The sequence below is a fragment of the Eulemur rufifrons genome, chromosome 1, assembly GCF_041146395.1.
Source record: "Eulemur rufifrons isolate Redbay chromosome 1, OSU_ERuf_1, whole genome shotgun sequence".
Taxonomy (NCBI): Eukaryota; Metazoa; Chordata; class Mammalia; order Primates; family Lemuridae; genus Eulemur; species Eulemur rufifrons.
Genome location: NC_090983.1, coordinates 8721764 through 8734988, shown reverse-complemented (window position 1 = coordinate 8734988; position 13225 = coordinate 8721764). Strand labels below are relative to the sequence as shown.

The 13225-nt window shown below is 44.7% G+C and overlaps 1 non-coding gene across 1 annotated transcript; it reads right to left on the bottom strand.

The window, feature by feature from the left end:
• Positions 1-11221: 11221 nt before the first annotated feature.
• LOC138387767 (U6 spliceosomal RNA) lies at positions 11222-11328 on the bottom strand. Its single transcript, XR_011233974.1, has one exon. It is a non-coding gene; the product is annotated as a U6 spliceosomal RNA (small nuclear RNA).
• Positions 11329-13225: the final 1897 nt, after the last annotated feature.

Sequence of the window (13225 nt, the reverse complement as noted above, 5' to 3'; positions counted from 1 at the left end):
GAGACAGAGTCTCGCTCTGTCACCTGAGCTAGAGTGCCATGGTGTCAGCCCAGCTCACAGTAACCTCAAACTCCTGGGCTCAAGTGATTCCCCTGCCTCAGCCTTCCAAGTAGCTGGGATTATAGGTGCACCACGACGCCTGGCTAGCTTTTTCTGTTTTTAGTAGAGACGGGGTCTCACTCTTGTTCAGGCTGGTCTTGAACTCCTGAGCTCAAGCGATCCTCCCGCCTCAGCCTCCCAGAGTGCTAGGATTACAGGCGTGGGCTATCTCACCCGTCCTATGGTCACTCTTATGTGATACAAATTGTAGATGTTTTGCATGTTCCCAATGCCCTAAAATGTTTGGGAAAGATGAATAGATGAATGGATCTTGCCTCAAGTGCTTTGTTTATTCTCATTGATTCTAGAATCTTGAGAAGCTCGTATGATTCAGTGGATTTGGGGCATCTGATAGAGGTGGGCTGGGAGGAGGATATTTTGGGACAGGAGCCTTTCCCCCCCGCCCCATCCCATTTCATATACTGTAGGGCTTTCTTCATGTCAGGTCTAAGTCCTCAAGTTCAGATGCTTGTTCTGGCTGAGTCACGTGGCCCCTCAGCCTCCTGCCTCAGCTCTCACCTGCCAGGTGCCCAGGTAGGGTAAGACAGCTGCATGGTGGGCAGTGGCAGGCGGCATGGCATGGCCAGAGAGGCCCCCTCCGTATTTATCTGACTTAGTCCCACAGAGCCCAGTAAGAATGTGTTCCTGAGGACCAGGCCAACTTTAAGTGCTAGGGATAGAACTAACCTTCTCCCTCTACTACTTAGCACACTTTGAAGCACTTTGCCTTTAAACCCCTCTTCCCCCATGGGCCCTTGAGAGCTTATGTTTTGGGAGCATTCACAGCAGTTCTTAATACCCCAGTGCTGCTGGGAAAGACCCGCTTTCAACTGTAAGCAACTAAACACAGATGCATTTCTCACTTAGCAGACAGCAGGGAACTGAGGGAATGGGAATGGGGTGGGGGCGTTTCACATAGGATGAGTGTGTCAAGAGCATGAGATGCTTCTATGTGCAATGGAGGCTCCTCGGCTAGGCAACAGCATGCCTGTACCGAGCACCCGGGGCCCAAGGAGGCCAAGGCCAGGAAAGAGTGAGCATGCAGGGAAGGGAGAGAGATAAAGGAGTGGCCAAGACAGGTTTAGTCTACGTCCTGTCTTGCCTGAGGCTGGCGTGCTATGAACACTAAGTCTGAGATCCCTGTGCTCAGAAGTTCTGTTGTGAGCAAGGCACTGAGATTTAAAACAACTTTGTACCCTTTACCCTTTTGAAGTGGTTCTTAATGCACTGGGAAAATGACACTTAACCAATCTGTCTTTCAGTCCACTTTGGGCACTTTCGTCCCTCACTACACCTTCCCCACTCCCTGACCAGGCTGAGTTCATTCTGATTGGTGGGTGATCTTGCCTTACTAGATATAAAATAGTTTGAATATCACTGCTGGGGTACCTAAAATTGCTGCAGTAAATAGCTGTAATTCTGTGTTATACATTTAGACATTTAAGTGTACTGAGTCAAGCCATTTGCTGCAAACCCACACTGTTTTGAGTGTCTGCTGCAGGTAAGCCTTCTGTGAGCTCTACGTGGCAGTCCTGGCAGAATGCAGGAGAGGTCTGTACATCCCCACACGGACACACTGCACCCCACAAATGCCCAGATGCCTGCTTGCGTGGCTCAGTCTACAGTTTCCTATGGAGCAGAGAAACAGGAAGAGAGGTGAGTACCATGATGGAGAGGACCTGGGACCAATTTCCTGAGGTCTGATGGATGAGTGAAGGCTTTGGAGGGTGGCGGGTGGCTACGTGGCAGGGGGTTTATAGTATGTGGCAGAGTCTGCAGGCGGTAGCACTTGAAGTGGCAGCAGAAAACAGGTCACACAACTTGGGAAGAGCCTCCTAATGCCTGGGGCTTTGGGGAACAAGAATCTCTTTCAAGTTTCTGACAATGGATAATATCTTTGCAGTGAAGCCTCTCTTCTGTCCTGAATTTTTTATTTTCCCTAAAATGCACAAGTTATCCTTGGATGATTCCTATGAAATGGACTCAGTTGGGAATGGCATAAGATGAAGGCAGTAGATGGAATGAATTTTTTAAAAGCCAAAGCAAAAAAATGCTGATGTGCTCAATATTTTTCTTGTTATTTATCCATTGAGAGCCTGTCTTACTCCTCCGTGGGTCCTCAGGGCCCGTCTCAGTGGCCCTTTGAGAGTAGGTTCTCCTTGTTGAATGGATGATTGAGCAAGGCTATGAAGCATAAAGGCCCCTACTCTAGGGATTAGTGGGCTTTGGCTTTCAACTTGCCTCACCACTGGGATGATGAAATTGGCCTTTCCTCTGCTCTAGCTATAAACATGCATTTATGTCGTTCACTTCAACATACCCAGTGGTTGAAGCAAGCAGCACTCTCCTTGTTCCAGATCTGCATCTGTGGGGCTGGGGGAGCAGTAGGGAGATGGGCTGGAACAGAAGCTGGGCACGTAGAGACCGTCTCTGTTTTTAGGACATCTATGCTCTGAAGGTCAAGCAGGACCAGAGTTTTCAGCAACTCTTTCTCCTCTTTTGCACACTGACTTCTCCCCACCCATCCCTGGGGCCCACTGTGTCCATTCTCGTGGGCCTGGGTGGCAAACTAATTCCAGGCTAATGCTCAAACTGTTAAAGGACCACTCTTGGGTATGTTGACATTTTGAAAGTTAACTTATCAGAGAATCTGAGGGTTGAAAAAGATATTGGAGATCATCCAACCGCAGGGTCAAATTGGGCCAAATCGAGCTTGATACTCATTTTGGGGAAATAAAGTTTTAATGGAATAACATTAAATATGGGGGTTGCCCATTCACTTACATGTTGTCTATGGCTGCTTTTGCACCACAACGGCAGAGTTGAGTAGTTGCAATCGAGACCACATGGCCTGCAAAGCTGAAATAGTTATTATTTGCTCCTTCCAGACAAAGTTTGCCAACACCTTATCCAACCTAACCCTGTTTGCTTCCCCTACAAATGATTGTCTAGTTGAACACCTTCTGTGACGCTTCCTAATTAATACTCAGCTCTTTCATATTAGAAGGTTTATTCTTATGTTAAGTTGCATTTGCTTTGTTGTTTTTCTTTTTTCTACTACTTTATTGGAAAACTAAAAAGTCAGATAATCCCAAAGAGCTAATTTTTTTTTTTTTTTTTTTTTTTTTTTTTGAGACAGGGTGTCACTCTTTTTCCCAGCTTAGAGTGCAGTGGCATCAACATAGCTCACTGCAGCCTCAAACTCCTGGGCTCAAGCAATCCTCCTGCCTCCACCTCACGAGTAGCTGGGACTACAGGTATGCACCACAATGCCTGGCTAATTTTTCTATTTTTTTGTAGAGACCGGGTCTCACTCTTGCTCAGGCTGGTCTCAAACTCCTGGCCTCAAGCAATTCTCCCAGCTACGCCTCCCAGAGTGCTAGGATCACAGGCGTGAGCCACCTTGGCTGACCTCAAAGAGCAAATTTCTAATGGTGGAATTACAAACACCTTTCCAGATTGGTGGAAGGGATAGTTGGCAAGAAGGAAAGGAAGTGACTTCCTTTCAAACCACATGACGTAGGTAGTTGCCTCCTTTCTTCCCACTTTCGAGCTGCACCCTAGTTCTTAAAATCTGGAGATTCAGCTTTGTTCTAGGCTGAGCCAAATCAGCCTTGAGGTGGAATTAACCCCACGCCAGCATTCCCTTTTCAGCCCTTTGAAAGTGGTCAGCTTATAACATCATTGTCTGTGATCCACACATATAGAGAGTGTGGATTTCAGATGTCTCTCCCAGAAAAAGAGAAATAATAAAAGAGAAATAATTATGCAAAGGAAGAAAAGAGTTTGAGATTTTGTAATTTCATGGTTTCATTTGGATACTATTTCCTTTACTATTGCTTTGTGACAAATCACCCCAAAACATAGCAGCTTAAAATAATCACTTAATTTTGCTCATGATATAGTGGGTCAGGAACTTGGGAAGGGCTCAGCTGGGCAGTTCTGGTTTGAGGTTTCTCACGTGGATACAGTCAGATGTCAGCTAGGTTGGACCTGCAAGATGGTGCACTCACGTGGCTGGCAGCAGATACTGTCTGTCAGCTGGGATGTTGACTGGAGTGCCCACACATGGCCACTCCAGCATGGCAGCCTCAGTGTCACTGGACTACTTACGTGGCAAGTGCAAGTGTTCCAGAACATGGTGGAAGCATTCCCAATTGGTTGAAGCAGTCACTAGTCCACCCAGATTCAAGGTGGAGGGGACATGGATGTCAGGAATGACAAAGTCCCATTGTAGAAGACCAGGTGGGATGGGATATATCATTATAATCATCTCTGGAAAATGCAATCTGCTACAGATATTGTTCTGAAATTGTATTTCCTGCTTTTTCAGCAGCCTTGGCACACCCAAAATATGACCCAAGTGGGAAGAACTTTAAAAGAAGTTTTCTTCACTGTATATTCCTTAGTCCTTTTCTTCTCAATTGCTTCTTGTCCTCCATGCATAGCAATGGTACAAATGAACTAGCCAGCAACCTTGGATTGCCTATAATATTAGTTTTGGACATCAGTGGCAGTGTCATTTGGTTCTACTGTACTGTGGTACTAAATTTATGACTTTGAACAATAATTTTCTCTAGTGTATGTTGCTTCAACAGCTTCTCCCCCCCCCCTCCGCCCCCCGATGTTTATAGCAGGGTTGGATGACAATAGAGGGTAATTGATCATTTTCTGGGAAGTCTTTTGGAAAATTTCCAGAAGGGTGAGAGAACCCATTCCCCACCCTCTCTAGGAAATTGTCCATTTGCTCTAAGAAGATCTCTTGATGCTGGGATTCTACTTGGCATGGCCTATGCAATCGTGCCTTGCACAGCCCCTGATTCACTGCCATAGCAACACATCTGCCTTTCCTGTCTCTCTCTCTTTTCCTTGGCCTCAAGATTATCTTAGGGTTTCTGAATAGTTGCTTTGGGAAAAAACCTTTTTATGCAAAACATATGAATAAACACATGAATCACATTTAAATATTTCTAACTTGTACCAGCAATGCTAGTACTTGGCAAGCTATTTAGGAGAAACAGGTAAGAGCTTGTGGGAGAAAAAGTGGATTGTTTATTGATAAGTATCTTATTCATCATTTGTATATGACTATCTTAGTGCATCTTCTGCTATTGTAACAGAATACCGCAGACTGGGTAATTTACAAGGAAAAGAGATTTATTTGGCTCGTGGTTCTGGAGGCTGGGAAGTCCAAAGGCATGATGCCAGCGTCTGCGTGGCTGGCTGGTGAGGGCCTTCTTTCATCATTCCGTGGTGGAAAACGTAAAGGCAAGTGATCGTGAAAGACAGAGACAGAGAGGACCAGACTTATCCTTTTTGTCAGGAGCCCACTCCCTAATAACTAACTCACTCCCCAGATAATGACATTAATCCCTTCTTTTTTTTTGAGACAGAGTCTCACTCTGTTGCTCAGGCTAGAGTGCTGTGGCATCAGCCTAGCTCACAGCAACCTCAAACTCCTGGGCTCAAGCGAACCTCCTGCCTCAGCCTCCCAAGTAGCTGGGACTACAGGCATGCATCACCATACCTGGCTAATTTTTTTTCTATATACATTTTTAGTTGTCCAACTAATTTCTTTCTATTTTTAGTAGAGATGGGGTCTCGCTCTTGCTCAGGCTGGTCTTGAACTCCTGAGCTTAAACGATACCCACCTCAGCCTCCCAAAGTGCTAGGATTACAGGCATGAGCCACCACGCCCAAGCATAAACCCCTTTTTGAGGGCAGAACCCCAATGCCCTAATCACCTCTTAAAGATCCCATGTTAATACTATCACAATGACAATTAAATTTCAACATGGTGGTTTGGAGGAGACCAACCACAGCAATGACTAAGCTGTTTTCTAACTTGATATAATTCAGGTCTGTATCAAAATTAAAGGGAGAACTTACCAAAGAGAAATAAAATTTGTAATATTAAATGAAGGCATTAGGCAACTATGTGTGTGTGTACATGTGTGTGTGTTTATATATATAAAATTTATGTACACCCATCCTGTGAATCCGTCAGATGACTTATGAATCATTTCCATCCCCTCACTGTTGGGAACTTGCTGTGTGTGCTATGTTCCTGCTATGTCAGCTAGTTCACCTCTACCTGGTTTTCATCCAAGAGTGTATCTTTCTTTAAAACCATGTATGAGTCCTTGCTGGTGTTCAGACAATCTAGGCAGCAGGTAGAAGATGTAGTTGGGAGCCTAGTATCTAATTTTTCCATCCTGTAGTTGATGAGCCATTTTCTTATGCTATGAATGCACCCAAACTTTATTTGCATGAAAATCCCCGCAAGTGTTTGTTAAAACACAGCTTCCTGAGCCCCACCCCTGAAGATTCTGATTTGGTAGGCTGGGGTGGGGCCCAGGAATCACTTACCATCAGCACTTTGCCCAGGTTCTGCTGATCTCAGCTGCCCCCTAGGTTATGCCCCATTTATTTTAAACCACCAGAGAGAGAGAAAAAGAGACCGGCCGAGAACTGAGGGGCAAAGACATAAATCTCCTTCTCTATGCCCTTCATTTAGTTGAGCATAAACCTGATTTCTTAGCCTAAAGGGCATCTGGCCAGGGGTGGAATTGAGCCAAAATTTGCAGTTTATCAAAGAAGCCCTTCTCTTCCGTCCGCTCTCTGGTCTCCTGCTGAGCAGGCTTCGGGCACCTGTGAAATGACCTGGCAACAAAACCAGCTGTTTCAGGGGTGCACCTAGGGAGGTGAGAGGTGTTAGAGGTCTCTTCCCCCAAGACTGAGAGGGGAGAAGTTTCTTCCACCCTTCTGAGTTCAAGGAGGGATTAGGAAAAAAATTAACAGAAATCCCAGTGGTCTCCAGAGCTGTGCTTTTCAGACTTTAATGTGCCTTCATATCACCTGGGATCTTGTTAAAATTTGGAGTCTGATTCTGCAGGTCTGGGGTGGGGCTGGAGATTCTGAGGTTCTAACTAGCCCCCAGGTGATTCTCCTGCTAGCTCTTGGACCACACTTTGAAAATTAAGGAGGGTAAATAAATACCAGAGTCTCCTTGGAGGAAAGTGCCATGTTCATCCAGGAAGACATGTACTCAATGGACTGTCAGACAAGGACGGGTAATTAAATAAGTTTTGAAGCTGAAGGTTTCCCCCAAAATGAGGCAGATGAGGGATGTCAGAGGACCCAGGATGAGGAGAGCAAGCAAAGAGAAGCAGGATGAAGTGGGGAAAGCAGTCTGGGGGAGGAGAGGGCTGGATCGAAAAGAGGGCTTTCTACCAGCTCCATCTGAAGGGCTCCTGATGGGCTGAGGGCACCGTTCCCCTGCAGACCCTTCTCTTAGGTAGGGATGCAAGATTTAGCAATCAAAAAATAAAGTAAGTGTCCAGTTAAATTTGAATTTCAGATAAACAATGAATACTTTCTAGTATAGGTATGCCCCAAATATTGCTTGGAACAATAGTTACTATTTGTTCGTTATCTAAAATTCAAATATAACAGAACATCGTCTATTTTATTAAATCTGGCAACCCTATCCCTGACCCCATGTTCTATTCCCTCCTAATACTGAAGTGAGTGCCCATCACCTGTGCTTCCAGAGTAACATGTGTGTCTGTCCATTCTAGCCCCTGTTACACGGTATTGAAAAAAATCACTGCTTCATTGTGCTCCCTTTCCCCATAGACATCCAATGATGGAGTCTTTTGAAAGTTGATTCATTATCATGGGGATAAAGTGGTGAAATGCACCTGTTATTTGTACTTGCCTGGAATATGGTTGTGGTTGAGCATTGTGTTTACTTGCTTCAAAGATTTTCTTTTTTTGTCTTAGACTTCTTTGTTTAAGGTATAACAATGGATGAGAGCTTTTAGTCACATTTCTACTAAAGGTAAAGTTATCAGGAAATGAATTCTTATCAGTGCTTTTCCCAGCCTCTTGGTTGTTGGTCTTAAAACAGTAAGACTGGATAAATTTAAACATAACAGTACTGAAGACAATACAAAAGAAAAAACACAAATTGCTTTTGCTTGATAGTAAAACATCTTTCAGAGATTTCTCTGGGATTCTTTTCTGCACCCACCCAGGTCAGGTAGAGGCAGAGCAGGTACTGGAACCCAGAATTGAGAAGAAGGTTCTGTGGAGAGATTCAGACTGAGTCACTGGCATTCAAAGTGCAAAAAATCCAAATAGTGGTTTTCGGACATTTTTGTACCTTGCTACATTTTGGCAAAGATGCTCATTGATATTCCGAATCCCATATCTCTTCTCAATTCAGCTAAACAGTTCTTCAGATCGAATATAACAGAAGGCCTGGCCTGAGCACCGGAGGACCTCAGATAATGAAAGGCCTCTCGATCTCAGGGAGGTGACAACCCAATCAGTGGAGATTAGCTTGGTACAAGACAGGCCCCCAGGGGATTCTTTCATTTTTCTCACTCCTTCCACAAATCACACCTTTCGCCATTAAATTTGTTAGCAATTGGAGCTCAAAAACTTACCCTGAATCTGTCTATTGCTCTGTCATCTTTGCCTGGATGTCAGCAATGGCTGCCAATCATCTCCTCACTTCCACTCTTCACCCCGTGGTAGGCTGAATAATGTCCCTTGGATACATCTAGCCCTATTTCCTGAAACCTGTGAATGTTGCCTTACTTGAGAAAAAAGTCTTTGCAGGTGTGATTAAGTCAAGAATCTTGAGATGGATTATCAAAGTGGGCGCTATATGCAATCACAATGTCCTTATAGGAGGGAGGTAGAGTGAACTTTGACACAGAGAAGAGGAGGAGGCATGTGACGACAGAGGCGGACATTGGAGTGATGCAGCCACAAGCCAAGGACTGCAGCAGCCACTAGAAGCTGGAAGGGGCAGGAACAGATTCTCCTCTGGAGCCTCCAGAGCAAGTGTGACCCTGCCAACACCTGGATTGTGGTCCAGTGACACCGATTTCCTTCTTCTGGCCCCCAGAACCATGAGAGAATAAATTCGTGTTGTTTTAAGCTACCAAGCTTGTGACAGTTTGTTACAGTAGCCCCAGGAGACTGAGACAGCTCCTCAATTCATTCTCCACACGGAAGCCAGAGTGAACTTTTATAGGTTAAAATCAGACCATACTAATCACTTGCTTAAAACTTATTCATGATTATCATCACAATTAAAATAAATCCAAAGTCTCAGAGAGACATTTGTTGGACAACTGGGAAATTTGAATATAGGCTGGTTATTAGAGGACGATGTGGAATTATTGTTAGTTTTCTCCGATGTGGGAATGTGATTCTGGTTATGTAGGTGAGGGTCCCTATTCTTGGGGGATGCATGCCGAAATATTTAGAAGTGAACTGTCCCGATGTCTGTAACTTACTTTCAAGCAGTTTATGAAAAAAATCTATATTTTTTGGAGTATCCTGGTTGGGTTGTTCCAGCCCAGAGTCCATCAGTCAGATGTCGGCTGGGGCTGCAGTCATCTGAAGCAGGCTTTCCTAGGGCTGGTGGACCACTTCCAAGGTGGCTCACTCCGTGGCTGGCAAGTTGCTGCTGGTAAGCTTGGTCTTGTCCACATAGGCCTCTCTGTGGGATTGCTTGAGTGTCCTTACAACATGGAGCTGGCTCCCCCAAAGCAAGTGTTATGGTTTGAGTATTTGTCCCCTCCAGAACTCATGTTGAAAATCCCCAATGTGGCAGTATTGAAAGGTGAGGCCTTTAAGAGGTGATTGGGTCATGAGGGCTCTGCCCTCATGATTGGATTAATCCATTCATGGATTAATGGATCAATGGGTTAATGGATTAATGGGTTATCCTGGGAGTAGGATTGACGGCTTTATATAAAGAGGAAGAGAGATCCGGGCTAGCTTGCTGAGCCTCCATACCAGGTGATGCTCTACAGCACCTCTGGACTCTGCAGAGAGTCCCTACCAGCAACAAGGCCCTCACCACATGTGATCTATCAACCCTGGACTTCCTAGCTTTCAAAGTTGTAAGAAATAGATTTCATAAATTTATAAATTTTATTTATTTTTTTTTCTAGAGACAGGATCTTGCTCTTTCACCCAGGCTGGAGTACAGTGGCACAATTATAGCTGACTGCAGTCTCAAACTCCTGGGCTCCAGCAATCCTCTTGCCTCAGCCTCCCAAGTAGCTGGGACTAGAAGTGCGCACCACCACACCCAGCTAATTTTTTAATTTTTTGTAGAAACAGGGTCTTACTATGTTGCCCCGGCTGGTCTCCAACTCCTGGCCTCAAGCAATCCTCCTGCCTTGGCCTCCCAAAGTGCTGGGATTACAGGCATGAGCCACTGCACCCAGATATAAATTTTCTTTATAAATTACCCAGTTTCAGTTTTTCGGTTATAAGCAACAGAAAATGGACTAACATAGTAAGCAATCCCAAAGACAAAGGCAGAAGCTGCAATATCTTTATAACCTACCCTTAGAAGTAATATGCCATCACTTTTGCTTTCTCTCCTGTTGCACAAGCCAGCCCCAAGTCAGTGTGAGAGGGGCCTACTCGTAAGTATGAACACCAGGAGGTTAAGATCATTGGGACCCATATTGGATGCTGGCTACCATACTGGGGAAAAAACAAAGCAAATCAAATCATAACCAAATACCTTATTCTAGTTGATATAGTCCTACACAATCTGGCTCCTCTTCTACATCTTTTCAAATAATTTTCCTCCTTGACCACTTGGTTGTAGCCACACCAATCTTCTTCCAGTTCCCTGAAATTGCCCAGTATACTCATGTCTTAGGACCTTGTACTACCTGCTCACTTCCCCGAGTATGCTCTTTGTCCTCCTCATTGCATGGCTGACGTCAGTCAAATCTCAGCTCAAATGTCACCTCCTCAGAGAGGTCCTCCCTAACCATTCATTCTAAGTCTGCCTAGTCCCTTGCTATGACTCCACCCCTTAGAAATTTTCTGCAGAGCAGTTCCTACTATTTGATAGATTTCATTCATATTTGTTGGCTTGCTTATTGTTTTACCTTTCCCTGCTTTGCATATAAATTCTGTGAAAATGCCTTTGTGTTGATCATTTTTGGATCCCTAGTGCCTAAAACATTGCCTGGCACAAATTGGCACTCAGTGAATATTTGTTGAATGACAATGAAGGGGAGAAATAAGTGTTCTAGCAGTAGTTTTTTTATTTAATTTTTTTTTCTTTTTTTCATTCTATATGGAACGCTTCATGAATTTGCGTGCCATCCTTGCGCAGGGGCCATGCTAATCTTCTCTGTATCGTTCCAATTTTAGTATATGTGCTGCTGAAGCGAGCACTAGAAGTAGTTTTAAAGAGTTCCATAGGAGCACAGAAGAGCGGACATTTTTTAGCTCCATAACTTCTACACTCTATCCGGTAATTGCTGCCTGGGGCTGTTATATAGACTAGACGGGTGAACTGCACTATGTGCCCTGTACATGGCCTGGCATAACAATCCCCCAACAGAGCCTAAAGACCACAGTCCTCCTTCCAGCAACCATCGGGTGCTAGTTGCCACCAGAATTTCTTTTTTATTCTTGATGTGGTCTGAAATCTGCCCCGGTTCTCCAGCTGCAAGGCACAGCAGCATCCCTCGCTGTGTTCATGGCTCCCAGCCTCCCTTGCCCTGCCCCTCCCCACAGCTCAAAGACAGGCTGCAGGTCATTGCCCCTCAGTAGTCAAGGAGGCAGGGATTTCTTTTGCCTTTTAGCCCACAAGTACACAACCGTCATAAGAATAACACTTGAATTCCTAAATCCTAGGGCCATTCTGGAGATAAAAATCCTTCTCCAGGCTGCCTGTGGCACCACATCCTGTCCAGGGTGTCCCTGGGGTTTTTACTCTGCGCTGATAGACAAAGAGGCATTGGGAGCTCTGAAAAGAAGAGACGCTTACTGCTTACAGTAGGATGTGCAGGTGGACAACATTGGCATCACCTAGGAGCTCGTTAGACCTAGAGACTCTCAGACCTAGTGCATCAGAATCTGCATTTGAACTTGATCCCCAGCTAATTCATATTAAAGTGTGAGAAGCGCTCATGTGGAATACATCGTGGAGCTGTCTTCATCAGGGGAAAGGGAGCGGAGGTATTTATACACCTGTATTTGCTAGTCACTAATTCAGGGCTTCCCCAGGGGGAGGAAAAAAAAAAAATTCTTCCCAGGAACATCTGGTTTACCAAGTGCAGCAGGGAGGTGGATTCTGGCAGCTTGAGGCCAGTCCTCCCACAAAGAGCAGCAGATAAGGACGGCTGAGAGGGAGAGCACATGACCAGGGGAAATGGGAAGAGAGCCGAAGGAAGGAGTGTGGGCAGAACAGGGATCCGCTAGCCATGCTTCTCAGACCAGGAGATTGGATCCCGTTTTCTCTCTCCTGATCTTATCCACTATTGTCCACAGCAACCTACTCTGAGAGGAAGCGAAAACCCTTGGAAGAAAACAGTTTTCCAACTAGCAGCCAGGCTGCCAGCCTTCAGGTAAGTGTGACTAGGTTGGAGGAAGAGGGAGAGACAATCTTAGCAAAGCTAATTTCTTTCTCAAAAGAGGTAAGGAGTCTGTTGTTAAACACTTACAAAGAAGGTGAAGTATGAATGCTCACAGGTGCTTACTAGTGCTCTGGAAAATGAGAAATGTAAGGTTGTGAAGGAGTAATCATACCTGATTTCTCTTTCCTTTTATGGGAATCTCCCAAAATTTCTTTTAATAAGTTTCAGTATAGGTTTATTGGGGATGAGGAGGTAGATTAAGATAATCTAGTTCATTTTTAAAAAGTCAAATTTACTGAGGTAAAATTTACATATAGGAAAAAAATCACCCTTTGAAGCATACAGTTCTCTGAATTTTGACACGTGTTTACAGTGGTGTAACCACCCCACAATCAAGACACGGAACAACTTCTGTTAAACCTAAAAGGTTCCCTGGGGCTCCTTTGTCATCATCTCTGCCTCTCACCCCTAACACCCAGCAGCCACTGATCTGATTTCTGTCTCTAGAGGTTTTGCTTTTGCAGAATGTCATGTAAATGGAATTATACACTTGATATCCTTTTGTGTCTGGTTTCTTTCACTTGGCATGATGCCTTTGCCCGTATTGTGTGGGTCAGTGTGGATTATTACAGCTATTCCTTCCTGTTACTTATACAGTATTCCACTGTATAAATATACCAGGATGTTTTTTATCCATTCATTAGTTAATG